Source organism: Microtus oregoni, unplaced genomic scaffold, assembly GCF_018167655.1.
Source record: "Microtus oregoni isolate MIOR12 unplaced genomic scaffold, Mior012 000009F_ref0000495, whole genome shotgun sequence".
Lineage (NCBI taxonomy): Eukaryota > Metazoa > Chordata > Mammalia > Rodentia > Cricetidae > Microtus > Microtus oregoni.
Window position 1 is genome coordinate 15,220,147 of NW_024543068.1, and position 27,488 is coordinate 15,247,634.

The 27,488-nt window shown below is 43.0% G+C and overlaps 1 protein-coding gene across 7 annotated transcripts in view; it reads right to left on the minus strand.

Moving 5' to 3' along the window:
- Positions 1 to 27,488, minus strand: part of Sipa1l1 (signal induced proliferation associated 1 like 1) — a 288,200-nt gene that overhangs the window by 215,056 nt on the left and 45,656 nt on the right. For all 7 annotated transcript variants that reach the window (XM_041658470.1, XM_041658472.1, XM_041658465.1 and 4 more), the window contains one exon: positions 12,622 to 12,688. The gene's annotated coding sequence lies outside the window, so the exon portion shown is untranslated. The remainder of the gene's footprint in view (positions 1 to 12,621; positions 12,689 to 27,488) is intronic.

Below are 27,488 nucleotides of genomic sequence, written 5' to 3' on the forward strand. Positions count from 1 at the left end.
TGCCCTCTTCTGGCCTGGAGACATACACGCAAACAGAATATTGTATACATGATAAATAAATAAATATTAAAAAAAAAAGAATAGACAGGATAACCACTGCAGTACAAGAAATAGCATATAAAAACTGGCCATTTCAAACACTGGTACTTCTGAACATAACATTCATCAAGCATTACATTGTTTTTTATGTTAAGTGATCAGAAGGAATAAAGAAGACTTTCTGTCATAATAGACAACCATTCAAAAGAAAGGCTTTATGCAACCCTTTATTCTGAGACCAAGAGTCTTTTAAGGGAGCCTTAAGAGGCGCCTGTCACTTCCTGTCCCTGTGTACCCCTGCCTGTGGTGTGGATAATGAGGCGGGCTCTGTGCTGGGTACACAGCACATTCCTAGGCCCAAAGAACAGATGAGTCTGCCCTAGAAGAGCCTTCCAAACCTCAGGGGCCGACAATAGCCTTGTGCCCAGCACAGTCTCCAGGCTTACATTCTAAACGGGGTTTCTTTTCATTGTCAGCTGTAACAACAGTGAGCATGCCCTGCAATCCTCTCTAGTTCCTCACACTCACATCGACTAGCAAAGTATAATGCGACAGATTAGTGTAAAAAGTAATACAAAGCCAAATGTTCGTTGGATTAGATTTATATTAATTAACATGGGCAGATCTCCAAATGATGCTAAAAGAAAAATTTAGATATTAAATATAATCTCAATTATGTTATGCTTTTAAAGTATAGAAACACAATGCTTTTAATTATAAATGAAAATTAAAAGACCAAGTCGATATGTTGGTGTCTAGAGATCAAGTAGGTAAGCTGGAAGGCAAGGTGGGGCACATACCAGGGCTTAGGCCACACAAACAGACATATTTATTGCCTTTGTTTAAACTTCTATTAGTATCGCTTAGAAACATTGCAGGATTAACTAAACCAAGATTTTAAAAACAGTGAAAATAAAGATGTGTTTACAGTTAAAACAAAATCAAACCAGCAGTGTAGGAGCACCAAGGGTCGGTTTCCACCCAGGTGACCATTGCACAGAAGGGATCTGTATGGTGTGACTGGAGCTCTGGAGACACCTGCCAGGGTAAGGCTCAGATGATACACTGTGATTGGCTTCGGGCAGTATCACTTTTACCATTATAGCACCTTCTCATAACCTCAGCCCCAGGCTGTCCAGGTAGGAGCACACTTGCTCCTAGCTGGACCAAATGACACAGAGGCAGAAATATTGAGAGGAATATCTGGAGGACATGAAGAAAGGTTTCCTCGTCCTGAGATCCAACCCAAGCTGTTATCAACAGAAAGGCAAGAATTCCAGAACAGTTGCCCAACTTTCTGTCTGCCCAGCTATAAATCTGCAGTTCTGTAGGAAGCTCACCAGAAACCCCTTTGCTGGAACAGGATTATCTCCTAACCCTTTAGGCAACCCTAGTGGCTTCTGGCTTGACCTTATCAGATCATAATTCCATCCAAGGCATTTCCAGAGCCACCCGCATACCTTTTTAATCAAAAGAGAGGAGGAAAAACACGCTCTTAGCAGCCTTTTGAGATGTAACCTGAGAGTCAAAAGGGAATTCAGGGCTAATGCTGAGACAGTTAAGGCTCTTTCTCTCTTGTGGAAGCCCACAGCTACACTTACTCTCCCTCCCCTCCCCTGAGGAACACATGCCTCCACTCAGGCTATGTGTGACTTCCTTGTAAAAGCATGTCTTGTAAACCCCATACTGACACGATATTAAAGTATCTTCAATAATCTCCAACTTGACTTCACTAAACTGGCCAGACCTGAAATTCTTTTCAGCTTCGAAGTCACCAATCCTGGTTTGGCCTGAGTTGAAAACCTAGTCTAAAGGAACTTCTTCAGCTAGTAGGGCGGCAGTGTGGAGCTATCACAAGTGGTATCTATGCTGGGCTGTGCACCATCACAGAGTTACAGCCACAGACCTCCACTGTGCACCCATCAGAGGTACAGCCAACAGGTTACAGCTGTGCACCCTCACAGAGGTACAGCCACAGACCCCTGCTGTGCACCCATCAGAGGTACAGCCAACAGGTTACAGCTGTGCACCCTCACAGAGGTACAGCCACAGACCCCTGCTGTGCACCCATCAGAGGTACAGCCAACAGGTTACAGCTGTGCACCCTCACAGAGGTACAGCCACAGGCCACTGCTGTAGACCTTCACAGAGGTAGAGCCACAGGTCACAGCCGTGCACCATCCCAGAGGTACAGACACAGGTCACTGCTGTAGACCTTCACAGAGGTAGAGCCACAGGCCACCGCTGTGCACATCACAGAGGTACAGTAACAGGCCACCGCTGTGCACATCACAGAGGTACAGTCACAGGCCACCGCTGTGGTGCCTTTCACCATAATTGCAAGTCTTTCTTCTCACAGTTGAGGTGACTGAACAGATTAGAAAGGCCAGCACACATACTCTTTGATTTTTCTCATTCCCCTGCAGGACAAAGATTTTAAAAACTGGACATTTCAAAAATTGAAGCTCAGAGACAGCATGTTTGCCTAACACTCCCAAAGTTATTGAATTTGGAACCAGAACTACCAGGTGAGGGTGAAAAGACTAATTCAAATACAGCTGCATATATAATGAAAATCAGAAAGTGGTCCAACACCTAAGGGAAAGGCAACAGATCTAAGGAGGCCATTGTCTCCACCTCACCCGTCCTGCGCATGGACAGCCTGCAATAGTAACAAACACAGCAAATCCCAAGAAAGAGCAAGAACCCGACCCCCAGAGTTATCATGTTATCAGATTCAGAAGAGCAGTTTCAACAGAAAAATGTCTTAATAGACATGAGATACAAGAACAAACCCACATCCAACAAAGACTGCGTGAAAAGTGCTTATGGCAGATGTCCAGACAGACATCCTAAAACAGCAGTGATCTTAACAATACAGAAAGATCTAGAATGTAGATGCATGGAGAAATACAAACAAACAAAAATAAAGTTGTAAGACCCCTAAAGGAAAAAAAAAAGTGAACAAACTTGTGCAGCTCGAGTCATTCAAAGTTCTTACCAGGTAGGAGAACCAGCAAAGGGGAAGACAGACAATGAAAATGAACAAGTCTGAGAACAGAAAGAAAAGTAAGCAGACTAAAAAAGAGAGTGTAGAGACTAAGCAACCAGAAGGCCTCTGTATCAACTACTCCTTCCTCACTGTGCCAACGATACCTCACGTTAGCCCAGAAGTACCATGAGGAAGGACGGGTCTGTGCTGGCTCCTGGCTTTAAGAGTGTCAGTCCATCAAGGCAGAAAGGCATGGTGGAAGGGCCTAAAAAATGGCAGGGCCTTGAGAGAGGAGCTGTCCCCAGGGTGGGCACATATGGTGGTGGCCAGTATTTACATGGTGGCCAGGAAAGAAAGCAGAGCACACACAGGCCAGAACTAGAAATGTCCACCACCTCCAAAGGCCTGACCTATTTCCTAAAAGCTCTCTAGCCTTCAGAACAGCAAATCTGCAAGAAGCATTTCGGACTCAAACCAAGATAGACACCATCAAGAGAAATAATAAGCACATTGTGGAAGTTACAGGAAAAAAAAGAAAGGAGAGAAACAAGCAGAACAATCTTTGAACTAATAATAACTGAAATGTCGCCAAATTTAGTGAGACATGTACACAAATATGCAAACTGTTCAACGGTTCTCAGACAAAGTCAGCTGCACTGAAGCACGCTGTAACACTTTCCAAAGACAGAACCTGAAATTAACAGTAGACAGAGCTTGCCACATACAAGTGAGCCTCACAGTATGATTGCCATGAGACCTCCCTGAAATTCCACACATGAGCTCAGCTGACCATGGGAGAAGAATTCAGAGGTTCCCGGTAAATAAAAGGTTGACAAAACGTGTTACCATTATAGCTGTCCTTAAAAACAAGAAAAAGACCTGGGCAGTGGTGGTGCAAGGCCAGCCTGGTCTACAGAGTAGGTTCCAGGACAGACTCCAAAGCTACAGAGAAACCCTGTCTTGAAAAAGAAGGAGGGAGGGAGAGAGGGAGAGAGAGAGGGATGGAGGGACGGAGGGAGGGAGGGAGGTCAGGCAAGGAAAAAGGAAAGGAAAGGAAAGGAAAGGAAAGGAAAGGAAAGGAAAGGAAAAAAGGAAAAAGAGTTTCGCAAGGTGAGAGGAGAGTGCATTAGACCATAAGGGTCTTCCAGCCATGCCCACAACACAGACCAACACAACCACAGCACTCCGGGATAAGAAGAGAGAACAGTGCTCAAGGTCAGCCTGAACTACATAGTGAGAACCCAGTCTTCCCTTTGAAAGAATGAAACTTCCAAGTCATAAAGATCACAGTAAAAATTAAAAACACATGGGCAAATTAAAAAGCTACCACTTAAGCCACCATTTACTACTGTAGTTTCTAGCTGATTTCAGGCCAATGCTTTTTCAAATAGAATTGGTCTAAAAGCTGTATGTTCTGCCTGCACACGTGTTTGATACATGATTTCAGAGACTAGTGTACTAGACTTTTATTAATTCACTAGGAGTTTGAGTCTGGGGTGTACAAAGGGCTGATGCCCTGACAGTGGCTCTGAAGACACCCTAGAACAGCAGCTAATGTGTATACATCCAAATTGGGATGTTAGAACTTTAGGATGCTAGTGGTAATTTCCATAGTAACCACAAAGAAAATAGCTATAGAACATACACAAGAAAAAATAAGAAAGAATTTAAAGGATTCAGCTGCAGAAGAAGAAGGAAGAAGGAAAAAGGGAGGGGGGAGGGGGGAGGAGGAGGAGGAGGAGAAGAAGAAGAAGAAGAAGAAGAAGAAGAAGAAGAAGAAGAAGAAGAAGAAAAAGAAGAAAGCACAGAAGAAGACAGTAATACAAGGACCAAAAACAGCTACAAGACACAGAGAAACGAGCCCACATTCCCAGACTTCCTCCTCATTGATAATGACTTTAAACGGAAATGGATTCAACTCTCTCTCCATTCAAAGACAGAAAATAGCATAAAGGATCTTTTAAAATAGGAGCAATCTGTAGAGACTCACTTCAGCTCCAAAGACAGAATAGATCGTTACCAAAAGAAAGCAGGGTGAGAGCCTAACACCTGATGAAACAGGCTTAATCACATGTGCACTGTAAAGAGTCATACAGCAAGTTTTGTGTATCTAAAAGCAGGTCACCAAAACATGTTTTAAAATCCTGAAGACAAGGAATAGTTCTACATTTAGTATTAGACTTTCATACTCTACTTTCAATACCAGATACAACTGGACTGAATACAAGAAAGGAAACGTAAGTAACTGGCTACACCCACTGTAAATAGAACACTAGCAAGCAGAGCACGAGCACGCTCCTCCAACACTGCCCAGGATAAACGACAGCCAGACTGTGAACAAGGTCACAAAACTGTAAGCGCTAAGTAACTTCCCCAGCCACAACACGAAGAAGTTAGAAGTCAGTACAGAAATAAAACCAGGAAAACCACAAAATCATAGGGACTGAACAATACATTAGTAAACAGACAACTGAAGCCAGAGAATAAAATACAATGTTCTGAACCATACGGTATTACAGCAAAGACAGGGCTCGGGGGAAACACACAGCAATCAATGCTTCCACTTAAAGGAAATTCCAAATCACTGAATCAACTGTAAATTACAGAACCAGAAAGACAAGAAACTAAACAGATGCTAGTAAGAGAAAGAACAAAGATGGAATCAGAAATAAATAGAACAGAAAGAAGGAAAAAACACTAAGAAAAAGCAGGAAAACCAAGTTTATTCTTTGGGGAGGAAAAAACCCTCAATGAAACTCACCAGTGTTTAGGCGGATGCAGTAAGTCAAAAAGAGGAAGATAAACAATTACTAAAATCAGAAACAAGAGTAAGGACGTTTTATCACTTTTCCACAGAACTAACAAGGACTGTAAGAGAGCTGGCAAGTAGGATAACTACATTAAGTGGACAAATTTTCTAAGAACACAAAAATGAACAGAAATTATATCATGAAAAAAAAGCAAAAATTTAACAATCCTGTAACTAGAGAAGAGGGGAAACCAATCACGGAAAATCTCTTGACAAAGAAAAGCTTTAACTTAATAGCTTTCCTAGTAAACATTTAAAATAATACCAAGAATGTCAATCCTCAAGCATCCCAATGTCTAAAGAGAAGGGATCACTTCTGAACACATCCTAAAAGGGTCACATCCTCCTGACACCAGCTCCAAGCAAAAACACTGTAAGAAAACTCTAGGCCAGAGCTCTAATGCTGAGGATAACACGAATCCTCAGCAAAACACTCGTACATTGAATTGAGCAGTATACTAAGAGGATTATACACAGGAGACCACGTGAAATTATTCCTGGAATATGCAGTATTTGCTACATGCAAATCAATCTGCAATACACCACATCAACAGGAAGCAATAAGACACGCCTCCATGATTAGCTCAAGTGATGCAGAGGGAAAAAGCAACTGACAAAGCCCAATACTCCCTTACAACAAAAAAAAAAAAGGAACAAACTAGCAATAGAAGGAAACCACCCAATATAATAAAGTCATGAAAACCCACAGGGAGCATCAGTGATGACAAAGCATTTCCTCAAAAACCAGGAACAAGGTGAGGATAGCCACTTTCCTACTTCTACTCAATACAGTATCAGAAGGTCTAACCTCAGCACTCAGGCAAGAAAAAGAAACGAACATTCGAGTCGGGAAGAAAAACTAAAGCCTCCTGCATCTGCAGATATTACATGTCAAGTCCAGGAGTTCACAAAAATAAAACAGAATCAATACATGAACTCAGATAGTTGGCAGGGTGCACAATCACTACACAGGGCAGTGAGCATCCTGAAAAGAACATTGCCAATATAATTCTATTCACACTATGGTCAAAGAAAAAGTACTTAGGGACAGGCTTAACCAAAGAAGTAAAACTGTGACAAAAGATGTAAGAGAAACATTCCCCATGTCCATGTCTACAAATCAGAAGATGTGATGCTGTTAAGATTACCTAAAGCAATTTACAAATATAACACAATCTTTATCTAAATTCCATGATATTTTCTACAAAAAAAAAAGTTTTTATCCTAAAATCCCAAATAGCCAAAGTGATCTAAAAAAAATCTGAATTAAAAAATGTGATGGAGGAACCACGTCTGCTAGTATCAAACTATATAACTATATTAGAAAGTTAAGCAATCCGTCAGGCAGTGGTGACACAAGCCTTTAATCCCAGCACTTGGGACGCAGAGGAAGGCGGATCCTTTGAGTTCAAGGCCAGCCTGAACAGGCTCCAAAGCTACACAGAGAAACCCTGACTTGAAGGGGGAAAAAAGAAAAAAAATTACAGCAATTAAAATAGTGTAGTTACAGTAGTATACAGACAGACATAAAAAGCAATAGGACAGAACACAAAACCTAGAAACAAACCCTCACAGATATGGCCAAATAACTCACCAAGGTTACTGAGATCATTCCAAGATAGTCTTGTTCAGTATGTGCTGCTGGGAAAAGTGGTTATCTGCTTGCAAAACAATGAAAGGGGAACTCCACATACGAAAACTTGATTTAAAATATGTCAAAGACTCATATGCAACACCCCAAACTAAAAAACTCCCTGAAGATAAGAAAAGGTCAATGCTTTATAGCATAGAATTTGGCAATAACCTCTGACAACATACCGCGGTACAGACAGTAAGAGGGATCATAAAAACCCACTTTTGTACATGAGAGAGTACCAACAGAGGAGAGAGGCAACCCACAGAATGGGAGAAAACTCGTGCAAATTGTATCTGATAAGGGATCACCATATAAGGTTCTTCGAACAGTTTTGAAAATGCAAGAAATAATACAACAGCCAAGAAGCCCTCGCTGATGTAATTCATTATCAATCTTGTAATCCCTGCACAAATATTCTTTTTTCCAAGCCAAAAAAGAAAAAAATACAAATAAACAAAACCATCCTACTAGCAACTTTAAGAGAAGCTAATTCAGAAATACTACAGGGATTCACTCTGTATCCCATTACTTGTAGGGATCTTAACCAGTTTCCTGGGTGCTGCAATTAGACAGGAGCCACCAAGCCCAGAATGCAAATTCCAAATTTACTAGATAATCAAAAAAGGTAAGTCAAGACTAAGAAAACAAGATCATGAGTTAAAGGCCAGCCTGAGCGATACAATGAAAACACTGATGGGCGGGGGAAAAAACTACAATATAATCATCTTCATACCAATCTCTGTCCAAAAAAGGTGACAAATATTTTTAAGCAGACAGCGTTCCAAAAACAACTTAATTCAAATTCCTGTAATGGGGTACTCTATGAGCAGTATAAACTGAAGAGCTTAGTGTCTACTGGAAGTGGGAAGCTCTGCTCTTATGTCTATAGAACATAAAGGTAAGAAAACAAACGAGTGAAAATGAGCTGGTCCTAGCAAAGAGAAAAGGGCAACAGCATCATTAGTAGACGGGAAGGGCCCTATCTGCAGAATGAAAAGCGTTTGGCAAAGCTGTACATGCCATCTTCTTTTCCAGAATTGGTATGGGGGGGGGGGGGGACGACGATGACAGGACTTGAAACAATACACAAGCATAAAGAGGCTACTCTGAGCTGGACTCAATCATTCACACCCAAAGATAAGAAGTCTCTACAGTCAGCCCTTTGCTGTTACACATCTTCAACGATTTAGGTTACCATCAGCACTTAAGTAACAAAACCTTGTCTTGTTCATCTTGTTGCATCTGCCTTGCGCCTTCAGTGCCACTATGAAACAAGCAGCTTGCTGGAGGAACATTACCAAGCCTTTGCAAAGTAGAGCAAAATATTTAAAATATTCAAAGTCTTGTTTGTGTACCTGATCGGTTCTCAGTTTAGGGAGAATCTGCTGGACATAAACATCTATTCCTCTCTGTCCTAAAGAAGATGTACTTGCCAATGATAAGGAAGTCACACAGCACAGGGGAGGCCAAGAAGGGGCAGGTGAGAAGCCCACAGGCTGCAGCAACGGAGGAGGTTTCCAGCCACCAAATCAGCTCCAGGCACTACTGTCTGTATTGCTGGCCTGGCAAGGCACTATCATCTCAGACTGGGTCTCCTGCCACTGTCAACCTAACCCAACAAGTGTATAGAAGAATGTGCCACCAAAAATCGCTTACCTGTTCTGCTCACACTTCCTGAAGGGTTGGCCTGTCCCATAAAACAGCAAAAATGTATGCATATGTGTGCATGTGTGCATGCGTATGTGTATATCCAGGTACACATGGAAGCTAGAAATCAACTTCCAGTGTAATTCCTCTCTTCAGGAGCCATCACCTTGTGGTTTTGAGACAGGGTCTCTCCCTGGAACACAGAGCTCACCTATTAGGCTAAACTGACCAGCCAACAAGCCCCAAGAACCTGTCTGTCTTCACCTCCTCAACACTGGGATTACAAGTGTGTGCCACCACACCTATTTTTTTAATGTGTGTTCTGAGTTCAAACTGACTGAGCTATTTCCTCAGCCCAAAAGCATGTCTCCGCCCTCCAGTGCAGTTCTGCACGTCTCCTGCTCTAAGTGTTCTTCAGTAAGAACAAGGCTAGGGAATGTGCTGCAGGGAAAATGTGACCAACGCTATCCTTGCTACTTGGGTTTTCAGGGAGAGAAAAAAGGAGAGATTTTCAATTTCCATTACCACTCCTCACTAGAAGCAGGTGGCTGGGATGCAAATAAGTTTAAGAGAAATAGCAGGAACACTTCAACAATACTTCAGTTACCTACAAAAACCTGACTGCCCACATAAGAAAGGGCCACAGCAAAGAGATAAGACTGGGGGGACCTGTGAGAAAGGTTTCATATGTAAAGCACAGAATTTAGTCAATGAGCATCACACATGCTATGCTTCTGGCTGAGTACTTACACCAAAGATGCTTTTCAAAGGAAAGAAAAGGGTATGCTCACTCAAGTCAATGTTTATATTCTAAATAATACTGCTCACAAATAATTTTAATAGTAGCAATATTATGTACGTCATAAGGTATCCAGAAAAGCACACAGACAAGTTTATATAGATGTGTCAGGCCTCTAGAGGCACACCAGTAATTTACATAGCCCTTCACTAGGAAGATCACACTCAGGAAGGAGGGATACACCTGGAGGCCAAGAATGAGGGCCCCAGAAACTGTTCAATCAGCCTTCCTCTGCTACCTAAGATCTCAGTGAGGAGGCACGCCCCAGAAGACAGCTCTACCTCAGTCAGCCTTCCTGATGCTGCAACCTCAAGCTGTGCTGACCCCAACCATAGAGTTATTGTTGTTGCTACTTCATAACTGTAATTTTGCTGCTGTTATGGATCATAATGTAAACATCTGATATGCAGGGTATCTGATATGCAACCCCTGTGACAGGGTCACAACCCACAGGTTGAAAAATATTTTTCTACCCAGACCAAGCAGACAGACCAGACCAGCGTCTCCTCAGAGACTAGTGCTAAGACAAGCAGCCCAGGTGCCCTGTGGCTCCAGTAACTAAACTAAGCAACTCAGTCCAAAGGATAAGGCCTTGGCTTCCCAGCTCTAACTAGACAGAAGTCTGCTAAAGTTGTCCTAGCCATGATTATTAACTAGGAGTTTTACTTATGGAGGAGTGCTCAAAACACGAAAGGACAGACAGGAGATACACACGTCAATGGTAGAAAAGCACTTGGGAGAAGAAAGGATGAACCTTAAAAAGCAATATGATCTGATCAAGGTGAGGGGATGCCTAAGGAAAGGCTGGTTCCAGGGCTCCCAGACTCTAAAACCCACATGCTCAAGTACCTTACATAAAAAGATGGAATACAACCCAGATGTGCTGGCTCATGTCTGTAACGCCAGGACTCAGGAGACTAAGGCAGAAAGCTTGTCATGAGTTCAAGACTAGTCTGGGCTACATAACTGAGTGAAACCCTGCCTCAAAAAATAAAAAATAAACAGAAAATAAGGATTATAAATAAAATGGCATGGCACCTGCATATAAGCCTTGTTGTAAACCATCTCTAGTGTGCTAACAATGCCTACCACAACATATATGCAATGTAGGCGGTTGGTACCATCTGGAGAATCAAGTCAGGCAAAGGTCCGTATATTTCAGAACAGGTGCCATCTCTCTCACAGATTCTCACACTGGGTGTGTGAAACCCTGGTGGTAGAATCCACAGATGTGGGGGCAGCTTGCTCTCATCTTCCTTCCCCCTCTCAGTATCAGATCTGTAGGCTATCTGCTTTAACATCCAGAAAACCCTGGGCCTCCAAAAGATGCTGTTTTCAAAAGGCACACAGTTTCTCAGATGTGTTGCTAAAAAAAAAAAAAAAAAATCATAATAAAATTAAAATAACCAAAAAATGGCCTTTTCAGATGGCTAGAAATTTTAGAGATCCAACACTTCCCTAGCTTCTGCCTCTATTAAGTATGCAGCTAGGAATGCCCAGATAAATGCAGACCAAGATTGTCCTAAAGAGCTTTAAAGACGCTTTCAGAGATAATTATTCCCCTATTTCTCTCCTGAAATTCAAGGAAGGTCAGAAATAGAAAGCCACTTTGAAAGCAGTGCTCTGATTACCCAGCGGGCTTTAGAAGCCAGGAGCTCTGAGCAAAGGTTTCCAGAGGTGAGATCTCAGATATCCGTGACTGTTCCTGGACCAGGCACTGCAGAAGAGCTGACTCCTTGAGTCATTTTTTCTCCTAACAAAGCTGCAGACACGAACTTTCTCAAAGGTCTTTGTCTCAGCACCTGTCTGAGATCAAGGTCAAGTACAAAGTAACTAAACCAAAGAGACTATTTAACCCCAAGCCACTGGGTTTATCTGAATTTAAAAGCTCTATTTACTGTTGTGTTTGGGAAATGGAAAAAACATCTCTTTCACTCTGGTTTAGGCTGGTTTTGTTTTTTGTTTTTCACTACAGCATACTCCTTTTGCAATTAATTTAAAGGTCTGGAATGCTTGCTGAAATAGTACAGCAAGTCTATGCTGAGTCTCTACTGAGAAGCAGGTCTAATGAGTTATTGAACGAAAGATTTAATTTACCTAGTGAAAACTTATTTATGATAATCTTAAAATCAACTATCACTATCTTTTCCAGGGAACCACACAAAATAAGCTAACTCCCCAGGAAGGCTCCCTCAGGCCTCCCTGTGATCTGCTTAAGCCTAATCCTCCTGCAATCTGCCGGGGGAAACAGATTTGGGGGGGGGGGGGGGGCGGGGGGCATTGGGCCTTTCTCTGCTCCTCTATTGTGGCCAAATTGAGTAAGTCTCCTTTTTCTGTTTCTCACTATTGCTTGTCTACTTAGATGGGCTATGGAGAAGAAGGGGTTAACCTGAACTGTAGGACACTGAGAGCCATCCAGCCCCCACCCCACTCCCAGCCCCAATAAGTCTGGTAGAGATGGTCTACCAGAGAGTTGCTTGGGTTCAGAAGTCAGGGACCAGAACTCTGCAGGCTTTCACATCCTCTGCTTCTCCTTTCCTAATCGGCGAAAAGAAGATGGCAAACAGAAAAGCCAGCAGGAAAACACACGAAATTCACATTAGGTAAGCCAAAACTGCTGTAAGTAGTGGCCTTCTAAACCAGAGCCTAAGTGACACTCCCTCCCTCAACACAACCCGGTGACGAATGCATCCACTCACCTCATTCCACCTCAAAGTCTGCAGTAAATCTTGCTTTTGAGTTCAACTTGGGGCAGTCTCTCAGAACCTAGATTAGAAACAATTGTGAGCTTTAGTATAATAGTTACTTTCAATTTTTGGAAAATATGCAACTGTACCTCACAGTAAGTAAAGGACCCAAAAGAGCAATATTAATAAAATCCTAATTTAAAGCCTCTTTTAATTTTAACCTTTATGTGAAGCTCTATTTGTTTAAATTTGGGCTCACGACAGCCCCTCCCACACAAAGAACTGACTCCTAAACCTTATTAGACAGATAGATGGATATTCCGGGGCCACATCACAGACAACCAGCTCAGAACATCAGGGAGAAATTCAGGACCAGGACCTATAAGAAGCCCCCTAGAAGAAAATGCTAATTAGCCAATCCATCAGCATCCCACTGCTTATGAGAACCCAGCTCCACCCCACACCCCCAGTGTTGTTCTGAAGCAGTGATCCTCAGCAGGGTGCAATTCTATGTCCTGAAGTCACAACCAGAGAAGGAGACATACTACTGCCATCTAACGGGTACAAACCAGGAAAGGTGCTAGACCACACATCCCCCAGCCCAAAGAAGAAATAAAGATGTGGCTGAGAAACTCTCTTCCATAGCAACAGACAGACAGCTTGCAGAATTTAGAATTTCCACAATTCTGGAAGCTGAGGGGACAACTCAGTCAATAAAGTGCTTGCCACTCAAGTACTAAGAATCCAAGTTCCAGCACCCACATAAAAGTCAGACATGGTGGCATCTGCTTGGACTTCCAGAATGGAGGAAGGGAAGAGAGGCGGGTGAGTTGACTGGCTAGCTAATCATCAAGTCCCAAGTCCCACAAAAACCTTGTCTCAAAAACAAGGTAGAGAGTTCCTGAAGAATGTTACCAAGTTGACGCTCAGGTATCACATGCACGCACACACACCAACATATACACACAAAGTAATTCTACAATTCATTTTTGCTTTGAAATTTTATGTTGTGTGGGTGCTTTGTACACTGGTACATCTCTCATCACTCGAATGCCTGCAGAGTGCAGAAGAGGGCACTGAATCCCCGGAACTGGTTATAGAGGGCTGTAGGCGCTAGAAACTGAACCTGAGTCCTCTGGAACAACTTCCAGTGCTCTTGGCCACTGTGTCATCTCTCCAAGCCCCAAACTCTACAATTCCAAAACTGCTTGTCTGAGACAGACAATAAGCTCCCAACCACCATCATAAAGTATTTCCTATGAAAGCTACGTGTCTATGTAGTACTCATAAAAAAACACAAATTCATGTTCAATAACAGTAGTTGAAACAGAGGGAGTGTTTTGTTTTGTTTTGGTTGTCTTTTGAGACAGCACTTCTAGATAGCTCAGGCTAGCCTAGATCTCCAAGCTGGCCTAGAACTCATCAGATCTGCCTGCCTCTGCATGCTGGGATTCATGTTGTACACCACCATGAATGGTCCTGAGAATTTGGAATAAATGTTTCAATCTCCAAAAATCTTTGAATTAAACTATGTTCATAAGAGCTTCCCAAGAAAGGTGTTGTGGTTTTTGTTTTGGTTTGTTTTCCCATTTACTGAGGTTAAACCCTACTTCAAACTCTTTTCCCAGTCACATAGAATGAAGCTGGTAAACAGTAATAATAACCATTGCGCTTCACTCATGTGACCCCTAGTCCTGGGGAGACACGGGTTTCTCTTTCCAGCCTGTCCCCCTGAGCACTGGAGAATCCCAGCCTTCATTCAGCCAAGCACAAAAACACTTTAAAACTTACTCCAATTTTATATTCAAAACAGGATTTACCCAGGACCACTGCCCTATGCTGGGCGGGAGAGATCTGGGGGGGGAGCTGCAGCAAGACTCTCCTGGGCTGTCACAGCCAAAGGGACAGTTCTCCATGTAACCTGGGAGGGAAAGAGCCAGTGGAAGATTCTGAGTCACACAGCCCAGACAGCAGATAGGTTGTTTACTCAAGGTTGGTCTCTACAGTATAGCATACACCCACAGAATGAGGAAAGATAGCCATTAACTCTCAAAACAGAGGCTCTGTTTTGATAGTCTTAATGAATTGAGCTATAACTAGCTAACTGCATAAACAGGGCATACCTGGCAGCTGACTAGCACTGGTGAACCACATGGGTACACGAACAAACATGCCAATTTGAAGAGAATGTGACGTAGGACACACGGATTCCAACAGAACTGCTCCTTTCAAACTAGACATGAGTTCCAGGTGAAGCAAACCAGACCTACTCTGATTACAGACTGCATTTTGCCTCAGAATCCTCAGTGATGTACACAAACTGCCCAAGGCAGACTCAAGCACTGTCACAACCAAGGGCCCAGGAGAGGTGAGTGGAGCAAGGCTCTCACAGGCCAAGAGACAGAAAGTCTGGGGCTCCCAGAAAAACCTGTGGTAGGTGGTGGAAGCTCCCACCCACACCTCAGGACAAGGGGTGAACCAGGCCTTCACCATGTGTCTCTGAGGGGTGTGGAACCCTAAGGCAGCATGATGTGGATGGGGCCAACAAGGGTCCTAGAATCGAGGAGCCTGTAAAAGAGCACAGGCCCACCACATCTCCACTGCTCTAGAAAGACAACAGGAAGGTCCCATCAAGAGCCAGAAAAACAGACCAGGTCCAAACCTACTTCCTGATCAAGAAGAGACAAAGCAAGAGGAGCAAGAAAGAAAGCCAGAGGGTGAGGCCCAGCAGTCAACAGGGAGACTCAGGAACTGCAGTGCAATTTGCAATGTAACCCTGACCCCCACTCCCATTTTTCTGGACTTAAATTGTTCTTTAAATCAAACTCATAATAAAATCTCAAACACAAACACTTCTTTTTGTTGTTTGTTTTTTCCACTCTCAGCAATTCTGTTCCAAAAAAGAAAGGTTGTTCAATTTCCTGTCAAAAGCAATCCAGAGAAGGCCACCTACACTGTAAAAGCAGTAAGGGGGGGGGAAGAGCTGGAAAAAAGCCTGTGTGTGTGGGCGTCACCGAGCGCAATGAAACAAGCACTCTGGGTTGTTAAAGCGCTTTTCCTTGATCATTCGAAGAACTACGAAAACTAGCCAGTCTGGCAGCCACAGAGAAGCTTGTCCTCCAGCCTACCCAAGGAAAACAGGACCTGTGACAGGCTTCAGTCTCACCAGCTGAGAGGTGGCCAGGGTGGCCGCATGTCTTTAGCAACGGTTTTCTATAAACTAGAGAAAAGACAGAAAGAATCTCAGTCAGCTTAAAGTAAAGCTCTCAGAGAAAGGCGGCTATGGGTGACCATGACCCTTCTGCCCAATTCCCACATTCTACCTGACACACACATCTCTAAACTGAGATCATCTCCCTCCCAAAATGTTCAGTCCTAGAGCTATGAAGACAGCCCACTCAAATCTGAACACATTCTAATGGGTTGCCACACCTTCACATCGATTCTACCCCCACCTCCTTTCTGGAAAGCCTACAGTCTTGACAGGCAACCAACTGGCCCAGCACTCGTAAAATGTAAGCTCAGGCTGGAAACTGGCTCACAGTTTGGTTCCAAGCCCCACATCCGACAACTCGTCACTGCCTGTAAGTTCAGCTCTGAGAGAATCTGAGACTCTGGTCTCTGAGGGCACGTGCACGCCCATGCACACACTCACAGACAAACTCATAACCTGAGATATGCTCAGGAGTGAAGTTAAATGCTCTGTGATGGAGACAGAAACTGACTCAACAGCCCATCAGCAAACAGGAGAAAACAGCACACGCAAAGTAAGCTAAATTACAGTATTATCTCTGTCTATACTGTGACGATGTCACTTCTATAAAACCGCACTTCCTATTCAAAGAAGCAGCTTTCACAAAGGTAAGACCCAGGAGAAGGAGAAAAACCATGACCATAAAAGAATGCACAGTGAGACAACAGTAACTGCTGGCAAACCTGCACACCCAAAGACAGAGACCTGGAAGGAAACCAGCGTGGCAGGGCAGCTCCCAGCAAAGACAAGCCTATCAAGTTCTGGAAATGGCTTGTGTGATGAACTAATGATTCTGAGGTATTCAAACAACTGAAGGGCTTTGCCTTGCTTTACTCAATAAGTGCACATAAACCTACAAAAAGAAGCAGGCACAGTAGAAATAGCCTTTTTCCCTAGACACCTGACCAGAGAGTCAATACCTATAAAGGCTGATGAGCACTTCCTATAAACAAGAGCATTCATCTATAAATTTTTTATAGTTGTGACTATCACAACTCAGAATACAGTGCTGATATAAACACCGTGATCTACTTGAGAGGCCATGTTTGTCTCCCTTTAACTATGCTAACAATGTCTGTTTTAGTAAATGGATCCAATCCAGGACCTTGCACTGCATTCTGCTTTCATCTCAATAGTAACACTTCCATCTGAAGAATTCTCAGTTTTCTTGCCCCTTGTGATCACGGCAGTCAAGAAAATCCTGGCCAGCTTGTGTGGTGTCTCTTTGAACTGTATGTATTTGATGGTCCTTATGGTTAGGGTCATGGACATTTTCTACAGGAATACTATACAACAAGAGCTCCTTTAACTTCATTCTGTCAGTGGAACACAATTTCAGATCATGTCTACAATATGGCGATGTTAACTCACTGCTTAACTAAGGTAGTATCTGTCAGAATCCACACAATAAAGTGACTTTCTTTTCTTTCATGACTCTTACTTAGTGGGATGACCCTTTGGACCATACAGAGGGCAGGAGAGATGGCTTGCTGGTGAAGAGCACTTGTTGGATTCATTTCCACATGCACACCATGATTCTATTGTCAAAGAATGCCCTCTTCTGACCTCTGTAGGTACCCAACACGTGTGATGCACAAATGAACATACAGACATTCATTTGTACACATAAAATAAAAATAAGCACATCATCTTTACAAATAAGACTCCATAGGTACTTTATTTCTTAATAAACTTTCAGTATTTATAGTTCAAAAATACCTGCCATTTTAGTGAGAAAATGGCATTTCAGAAGCCAAGATGTGGGGGTGCAGTATGCTTTCTGAGAAAGGATGACTGCTGTCTCCGGGCCTTCAAAGAGAAGAGCACCATATACACACATTTCTTTCTGTGTTTCTTGATTTTTCTATACCATTGAAAACCACGAGTTCCTGCCTACACTTTTAAGTTCTAAGTGAACACCTCAGGTTCACCACCCTACTGTTCCTCTCCCCTCTCTGTGATAGTGGTACAACTGGCGCTCACTGACCTCCATATTTATTTATAGATGCCATTCCTCCATCATGTGCCAGGTGACACCATTTCTTATTACCTACAATGCAGTGAGGGGAAAGGTCTATTTTCTCAAATTGAGGGGTCAGTAAGGGAGCAACCCAGCAAGAAAAAAACCCTTAGACAAAAACTGGTATTCCAGTCCCCTCAAAGAAGAAAGGAAAATGAGAATATGAGGCCCCACATTTATAGATTCATCTTATCAGCAAAGACCAGACAAACAGCCAGCACTCTAAATGCCTGGATGGGGTGGTGTGGTCTACATATATTGTGATACTAATTTTTCAGAGCTTAAATAGTCCAATCCAAAATGTGTTCTTCAAAGATGCTGAAAGAGCTAAGGAATCTTAAGCCCACAATCAGGACCGTGGTCCTCTCTAGAGGGAGACAGGGGGAGGTCACAGAGGATGGGTCTCTAAGCACCCGTCTTGGTCTATGGGAAGGAGCATGGGCAGGAGAGACACCGTCAGACTCTGGGCAGCTAGCTGCTGCTAGTGGTCCTCTGTGCTTCATTTCCAGAAAGGTCTTTAGGGTATAGACAAGTCTGGGTTCACTGCCAGTAAGCAAAGAAAATTCCTCCTGTAAATAGGCAGACAGAGCAGATGCACAAAACCTGGACCAATCCGACCCATCTGCAAGAGGAATGTGCAGACCGTTCTTAGAACATCTCTATCACATTCCATACCCTGTGGTCTAGTCCAGCTCAGTTATCAGATAAAATGTACTCTCGGAAGACTGTGTCTGCAATAAAACTCTGCTGAATAAATGAAAGATTATGGCAACACTAAGAACCAAAATTACTTCCATGTCAGCACAAGAAAGCACCCTCAATGACATGTCAAAGACCAAGGAGCTGGAGGCTCTGTTCAGTCACTGACACCATGAAATTCCTCAGTAATATGCAGAAAATCTCCATCTTCACTGCAAGATTACTGTAAGGATCAAATGGCAGAGTTTAAGTAGCAATGGCTTTAATACTACATGTAACAGAACCCATAATGAAAGGATAGCTGTTACCGGTCACGAGAGCGGCACTCGCTCAAGAACACAGTGCAAGGAGGCTACAAAGGCTTTCTCCTGAAACTTAAAAAAAAAAAAAAAAGGAAAATTAGGAAAACTTTCTGCCTCTAAAAAACCTGAAAAGAAATTAATAGTTTTTATTGCTTTCAATACCTTCTAGACAGACTTAAAAATGTCTCAGTTAAAATCTAAGTTGCCTTTTCCTGCTCTTGATAATAGTTTTTTATTTGTCTGTTTAATACTTTATGGTCTCTTAAAAATGAAAAAAATAAAAAAATAAAAAAACACAGGTCACCACAGCAAAGTTTAGAAAGTTATAGTCCTGAGTGCCAGTCTCTAAAACAGGAACTAACACACTTCTAGCAAGTTACACAAGCATTACTTTTGTGCCCCTACTGACTTCAAGTGAGCCGACACATGATCTTGCCACTGCAGAGTGGTATGGGCACATGGTGTGAACACTAGGGGGGAAAGAGGTGTCATGTGGACTGCAAAGAGGAGCCTACAGTCCCCACTGGACCACAGCAAGGAAGAATGGCCAATCTACAGTGTGGGCAAAGGACGGGAAACAAGACTACAGCACAGAGTCCATGCAAGCAGGCAGCATGAGTGCTGGCTAGAGCTCACCAGAATACTGGTCTACCATCCCACAAGTCTTAAAGCTTTTAGTCAAGACACTACTTCTATGATTTACTGTGACAGTGAAGTCCAGACTAATGAAATGACACTCACTGTGACAGGCAGGGAGAAGGAAGCAAAGGTAAAAAGCAGTGTGACTGCATTTTACAGACCGTTTCAAACTCCACATATACATACACATGAACCCATACAGGAAAACAGGTGGGACTGCATGGACCGGTACCTCTAAAAACTAGAAGTACATGGAAGGCTGGAACTTTCCAAAGTGCACAGGGTAAAAGGCACAGACACAGGCAACCTATAACCCACATACGCGAGACACGAACTGAGCACACAGTCCCGTTGAATTACACCCAGCAGTCTTCACTCCACACTTAGATGAAAGCAAATGCCTCTCCTGTGTGATGTGAAGGATGTCTCCCTGGAGCTGGAGGGTCACTCAGTAGTGAAGAGCGCCTACCACTCTTGCAGAGGACTGGAGTTTGGCTCCCAGCCCCCACATCCAGCAGCTCAGAGCAACCTTTAACTCCCGAGATCCAGGGCTGTTTTGTGGACTCCACAGGCACCCGCACTCAATGTGTACACATCCAACACAAACACATACATTTACACATAAATAAAAGTAAAATAGATCTTAAAGACAAGAAAAGCAAAGGATGGCTGGCTACCTAGTCCTAAGCTGAAGGGGCAGGAGCACCAGTGGCCACCAAACTCTTCTCACACCTCTGCAAATGGTGACAAGCACAAATCAAACCTAGTGTATCCAGAAGCTTCCATCTTGATGCTAATTTAGTCAACAATCTAAATCTGTCTTCCAACTACGTAATTTCCTTTATAAAGACAGCTACTATGTGAGTGTGTATAAAGTCAGACACATAATACTCTCTACCTCATGCAATCAATGTGACAATCCAAGGAAATAACATTCAACAACTCCACTTTACAAGGGGATGCAGGTAAGAATCGTGACATTTTAAACTCTGTCCAAGATAGTTAAGCTCATTCCATCCCAACACCCTTGCCCTTATACAGCAGTCTCTTACCCTAACAGTTCATCCCCACTGGTTCCAGCACAGTGATGAATGCCTTTTGTTACTTCACTGAATCCCCGCAACATCCCTGTTAAGGTGACTAATAGCTGTGATTCTCTTTTTTAAAGAAAACAGACTCAAAATAGTTAAGCTGTATGAAAATGAGGACATGACTTCCCCTGGGGCAGGGGAGATTTTCAGCATAAGGCCTCTGGAAGGGTCCAGACTGAGCTGAGCCATGAGAGGAGAGAGAGGGAGAGGAAAGGGGGAAGAGCAGAGACAGAGAAGAGAAGGCAAGTGGATCAAAAGCCAGAGATCACATGGCTGAAATGGCAGGTTTTTATAGGAAAGAGAAGCTGAGGGAAGGGAAACAAAGTCCAGGTCCTGGGCTGAAGGTTTAGTAGGGGGCAGAAGGAGCCAAAAGTACTGAGCCTTGTCCTGAGTTTCTTTGGAACCTGACTAAAGCAATTTGGCCAAATCCAAAGAGCTCTTATAAAGTCACACTAGAACAATACTAACACAGGATGACATGGGCTTTCTAGTGTGCCGTTACCGTCAGGCCAAGAAAGTCTCCTTTGGACTTAAGGTGACTAGAAGACACATCAATAGCAAGCTTACAGCCTAAAGAAGGCAAACACTTTTAGAAAGTGAGTCCTCAATGGTCCCCACATTGAAAGCCAGCATCCGCATCTATAAGGTGCATCTGGGCACATGGGCAAGTGGCAGTGTCATACACAGGAAACAGATGGGGTGGATAGCACTTACAGATAATCAACTGTCTCTCTCTCTTCCTCTCTCTAGGACCACAGAAACATCCAGTTAATGACATCATGAAAACTAGAAAAGCAGAAGCTTCTGACCAAGAGCAGAATTTGCATGTGCATCAGAATGTACCAGCAGCAGGGAGTGGTCCACAGAGAGGGCAGAAACCTATTTCAGCTGTAAGTCAGTTCCCTATTCTCCAAAGTGACTGCAACCCTGGCTAGGGGATCCGTCTGCGCTCTCAACATCCCAACAAGTTAGGTCCTAACTCAAGTCCAACTATTTTAATTCAAACATTCTATACATTTACCAGATATAAGACTCTGATCAAAGAAACCTGAATCTCCAAAGATCTACCAACACTAACCTTCCCTTTAAAGAGATTGTAAACTAACCCAGGAGTCAAAAAAAAGAGAGTGTCTTAGTTAGGGTTTTATTGCTGTGAAGAGACACAATGATCATATCATGGCAACTCTTTTTTTTTTTTTTTTTTGGTTTTTCGAGACAGGGTTTCTCTGTAGCTTTGGTGCCCATCCCAGAACTAGCTCTTGTAGACCAGGCTGGCCTCGAACTCCCAAAGATCCGCCTCCCTATGCCTCCCGAGTGCTGGGATTAAAGGCATGCGCCACCACCACCCGGCAATCATGGCAACTCTTATAAAGGAAAACATTTAATTGGGACTGGCTTAGTTTCAGAGATTGAGTCCATTATCATCATGGTGGGAAGCATTGCGGCACACAGGCAGACATAGTGCTGGAGGAGGAGCTGAGAGCTCTACATCTTGATCCGCAGGCAGAAGTAAAGACTGAGTCCCACACTGGGCATAGCTTGAGCATATGAGACCTCAAAGTCCACTCCCACAGTGGCACACTTCCTCCAATAAGGCCACACCTACTCCAACAAGTCCACACCTTTAATAGTGTCATTCCCTATGGGCCAAGCATTCAAAACCTGAGTCTAATGTGGGCCATTCCTATTCAAACCACCACAAAGGTGAAATCCAAATCAAGTATATGGAGATCCAACAACTTCAAGGAATGCAGAGAACACAAAGGGATCCAGGAAAAACAATTTGGACATGAGATTTCCAGTACAGTAGAGGCTGGGGCTGCAGCTCAGTGGCGTGCAGGGAGTGTAAGAAGTGCAAGGAGTGCAAGGCCCTGAGCTAAATGCCTAGCGTGGGTGTGCAGGTGATAGCTAAAACCAAGGCAATCGGGGAGAAAAGACAGAATGAAAGCGTTAAAGGTTACTGTGCATGTGGAGTTTGAGTGAGCAGAGTATAAACTATGGAAACATGTTTTAAAATCAAGCCATGGAAAATCTGTGTTGAGAACCACAGATAAACTGCTAAGGGGAGCCCCAGGGTTCCACAGTGACTCACTATCCATTGATACCTGTCATACAGCACTGACTGCCTCCTTCATAAAGCAGAGGGCCAGATGCCCACAGCAACAACACCACTGGATACAAAGATGACTATGCAACCTCAGCATCCAAACAGTGCCCACTGCCTGCACAGCAAGGCTCATCTCTCAGAGTTGTTGCTGATGTGTGGATAACATGAATACTCACTGCTAAATACATAGGCATAAAATAAGCTTGGCAGCATTGTAATTCTATCGAACGGATGAAGCATAAACAAGTACACTTACTAATGCAAAACAAATGCTCAGCACTTAGGGATGAATGTGAAAACTAAATTCCATGTGCACACATTCAGAGCTTACAAACAATACCTACATTGAAAACTAATAATCTTCAACCAATCAGTGTTGGTTGAACCTTTTAGCTATCTAGTTCTACTTAGCCCACGAACCATGCAGGGATTTGTCATACCTGGTAAGGACCTGTTTAAACAGAACAGGAACCAGGCCAGTTGTGGTGGCACATGCCTACAATCCCACCCAGCACTGAGGAAACTGATGCAGAAGGATCAGAAATCCAAGGAGAACCTGGTCTACACAGAGAGACCCTGCTTTAATATAAATAATAATAATAAGTAATCTAAAATAGCAATAATAATAATAATATAAAATAGTTTTTATCCCCATGTGGGACAAGTGAAATGGCTCAGCAGGTGCTTGCGGCCAAACTTGACAGCCTGAGTTCAAACCCTGGGTCTCACATTATGGAAGGAGAAAACCAATTCCTATCATTGTCCTCTGACCTCCACATGGACAGTACACCTACACACCTACACATATACAAAAGAAATAAGTAAATGCAATGAAAACTTTTCAGTCTCCAATGTGGGGTATGGAAACAGCTCAGTGGGTAAGGATGGTTGCTCTGCAAACCTGGGAACCTAAATTTGAATCTCAGCACCCATGTAAAAAGCCAGGCTGTGTGTGCCTGTAATCCCAGCACTGTGGAGCAGGGATGGATGATCCAGACAGCTTGACAGATAGCCAGTCTCAATGAAACAGAGCTTCCAGCTCAGCGAGAGACCGATTCAAGGAAACAAGGCTAAGACTGAGAGAGGAAGACATCAACATCTTCCTCTGGCTTCTGCATATATATGCATGGGCATACACACTCATACATTCACATGTGTGCAACATATACCAGACACATACATATCACAAACACATACACACTAATAAATTAACTAATTTTAGTTAAGAACAATGTAAACTCTGCCATCTCATAGTGTGCTGATGTCCGATGCACAAGTGAGATGAAACAGTGGCTTTTGTGGGTAAAAAGATGTCATACAAAGGAAAATCTGGGTATTTCATTAAGCAAATGACACCAACAAAGCACAACTAACAACCAAACCAGCAAGGAAGTAGTTTAATTGCTGTAACCAACAGGAAGAGCAAGAAAAGGTGGACTGAGGGCTGGTGGTAGAACGGTGGACCCATCCCACCTAGTTTTTAAACAATCGGCTGACTTCAGCTGGCATACAGGAAATGGGGAAGGACCAAAGGCTTATTAGGGTCTGTCACAATCAGGTGCTTGAGTGTGCACACACATACATACTTGGATTTACAAAGAATACAAAAAACCCTTCAGCACTACTATGAGGGCACTGAGCTGCTGTTTCCCAGGTGGGAGAGACAGAGGCTGACTGAGGCTGAGGAACAAAAGACAGACTTAAGGAAGATAAATGGTCCTCACTGTTGCCCAGGTTCTCTGGCATTGTGAATTGCAGGCTGGTTTTCTTTGCTTTATGTCTAAAAGCCACTTATGAGTAGTACATACTATATTTGACTTTCATGGATCTAATATACATGGGAAATAGAAAAAGACAAGATCTCCTGAGTAAGCCGGGACCATAGGGATCATGGGAGAGGGTTGAAGGGGAGAGGAGAGAAAAGAAAGGGAGCAGAGAAAAATGTATAGCTCAGTAAAATAGAGAGAGAGAGAGAGAGAGAGAGAGAGAGAGAGAGAGAGAGAGACACCACACATTGAGAGAAAGTTTCTAGTCTGGAGACCTAAGATGGTGGTCTGTTGTCCTTGTAAGAAACTGCTCAACTAAGTCAGGGAGATGATTCAATGTATAAAGGATGAACAGGTGTCAGGAACGGAGTTCAGATGCTCAGAGCACTAACCAGCAAAACCAGCCAACCAGCAAGTTCTGGGCTCAAGTGAGAAACCCTGCCTGACAGCTGCAGCCTCAACATACAAGATGGAAATGACTGAGGAGGGCAGCCAAATTAACATACATATGCACAAAATAGGAAAAAAGAACTCATAGCACCTTACAATGAACAATCACACTGTTCTCAAAAGCTCTTCTTCTCAGGATCAAATCTGCCTGATCACTGGTCATCTTCAATACTGTCAGAAGCCATCCAGAAGTCACAAAAGCATATCAGAAAGGAACTCAACTTTCAATGGCCTTTTGAACCTTGTCAATAAAGCTTACTTTAAATACCTGTGGATAAATTATTTTAATTTATCACATGATACCCTTTAAGAGAAATATTCTACAATTGGGTCTAACTCTTCCAAAAGTCTTCATTTTGAATAGCATTGAATTTTACAATAAAATCTAATTGTAACGTTTTTCTATACAGGAAAGACTCAAACCTTAAACTTCTGATCATCCTGCCTCCATCTCATGAGTGCCAGGTTGCAGCATGCACTACCTCATCCAGTTTTATGTGGTGCTGGGGTCCAACCCAGGGCTTGATGCATGTCAAGCAAGCACTCTGCCTGGCCACCATAAACTACAAGAGTAGACATGGACGGATGGACAAATGGATGGATAGATTAGACCGCTAGTGGATAAATGGATTTTTAAAAACATTGTTGGGCTGCCCTGCGTATTCTAAAGGAGTTTTTGACACCTCAGAAGAATACAATAAAAAATGTTCTTGGTGGGACCAAAAGCCAACTTCCGGTTCTTCCTGAAGACCCAAATTCGGGTCTCAGCATTCACTTCCCATGATTCCGCAACTGCATATAACGTCAACATCAGGGTATCCAATGCCCCCTTCTGGCCTCCACCAGGACCCACATATATGTGGCATTCACTCACACAGACACACATAAATGAGTAATAAATCTTCTTTGTTTTAGTTTTTACTTGTTTTCAATACATTATATTCCAACTCTAAGAAGCAAAACATCGACCTAGAAAAAGCACAAAATCTGTCTTTAGACCTGCATGAGAAGACATCCAGACTTAAAGTGCTCCTGGACAAGATAAGTCCATGACTAAATGTAGAGACTTACTTGGTCCTTCTCCTTGAAGTTATGAAAAGCCTTAACAAAAAAGAGACAAAAAATACAAAGTACCTAGCAAGTACTAGTTAGGAAAACAACTCCCAGCTGACAATCTTGGTCTTAAGAATAAAGCAGAAAAGAGAGGGTTTCAGAGGAGAAGAACCCCAGCTCAGTCCACAGCAGCTCATTAAATTATGGTAGAGACGTTAGCAATCATAGCAGGAGCCTATGTGAACTCAAGACAGGGGAAACTCTTCTCCAATGACAGCAGTTCAGTGTCCTGACAAGTCTGCCAAAACGATGCGTGTTTTTCTCCGCTATTGTGTCAAAGCCAGAGTATCTAGTCTACATGTTGATCTACTGAAATTAAGGTTCATCAAGGATTCTCTTTAAAGACAGATACTAGGGGTCTTCTCCAGACTCTACAATACCAAGATAACTGCACAGTCGACTATAATTATGCGCTCATACACGCTCTCACCTTGTATCATCATACATAATGCAGACAAATTACAAAGCATGACAGAAAGCCCAAAGTTATGAAAAGAGCTTTAGGGGAAAATCTAATACAGCTTCATCTTTGTAAAACTCGGTCCCACAAATAGCATTAATCGTCTTTCCTTTTACTGCTTATCCATCAGGAAAAGAAATCAACAGCAGGTACACTTAAATTAACCTCGACAAAGTGCTATAAGCATATCACTCAACAATAAAACAGGAAAATCCTTTTTAAAAAATTGGGGGGGGGGTGTATTAATTCCTATGGCCTTGGGCTCAGCAAGATGGTTCAGTGGGTGAAGGCACTTGCTGCCAAACCTGATGACCTGTATTCCACCCCCCAGAATCCACTGGGGGAGGTGGGGAGACAACTTCTGATCTCCATAATCAAGGTGTGACTTGTGAGGAGGCAGGCAGGGAGGGAGGAGGGAGGGAGGGAGGGAGCCTGCCTATGATTTAATTTACATGTAACTCCCAGTCACTAAAACACCCAGTGAAATAGCAGGTGAGGTTATCTTATCCATTGCTAATTCTGAATGAACATTTTGGATACAGAACAGGAAAGCGGCATTCAGAGAGACAGCGACACTGGAGCAAGTGTCTCCAGGGAGTAGCTTTGCCTTAGACACTGAAATCTGACCTCATTCATCCAATCCAGAATATAGAAAAAGAGACCAATGTCACAAAACTTGAGGAACCCACAAAGTTTCTATATGCAAAACAGTAGATGCAGGGAGGTCCTGTAACACATCCATATTTAGAAGGGATTATTTTTTAACATTCTGAATGCAGGAAATAAAACTGGGGAAGAAAAGGAGCACCACCCAGTTTTTACAAAATATTGACAAAAGCCATGAGAAAAAAGATTAGTGTCCAGTAAAAAAATTCCCCAAAGAAACTTAGGATGGCTTCAGTGTTCCCAGCAGGAATGAGAAGCCTCTGTTTAAGTAGACACTCTCCCAAAGTCTAGGCCCAGAACAACCACAAGAGCC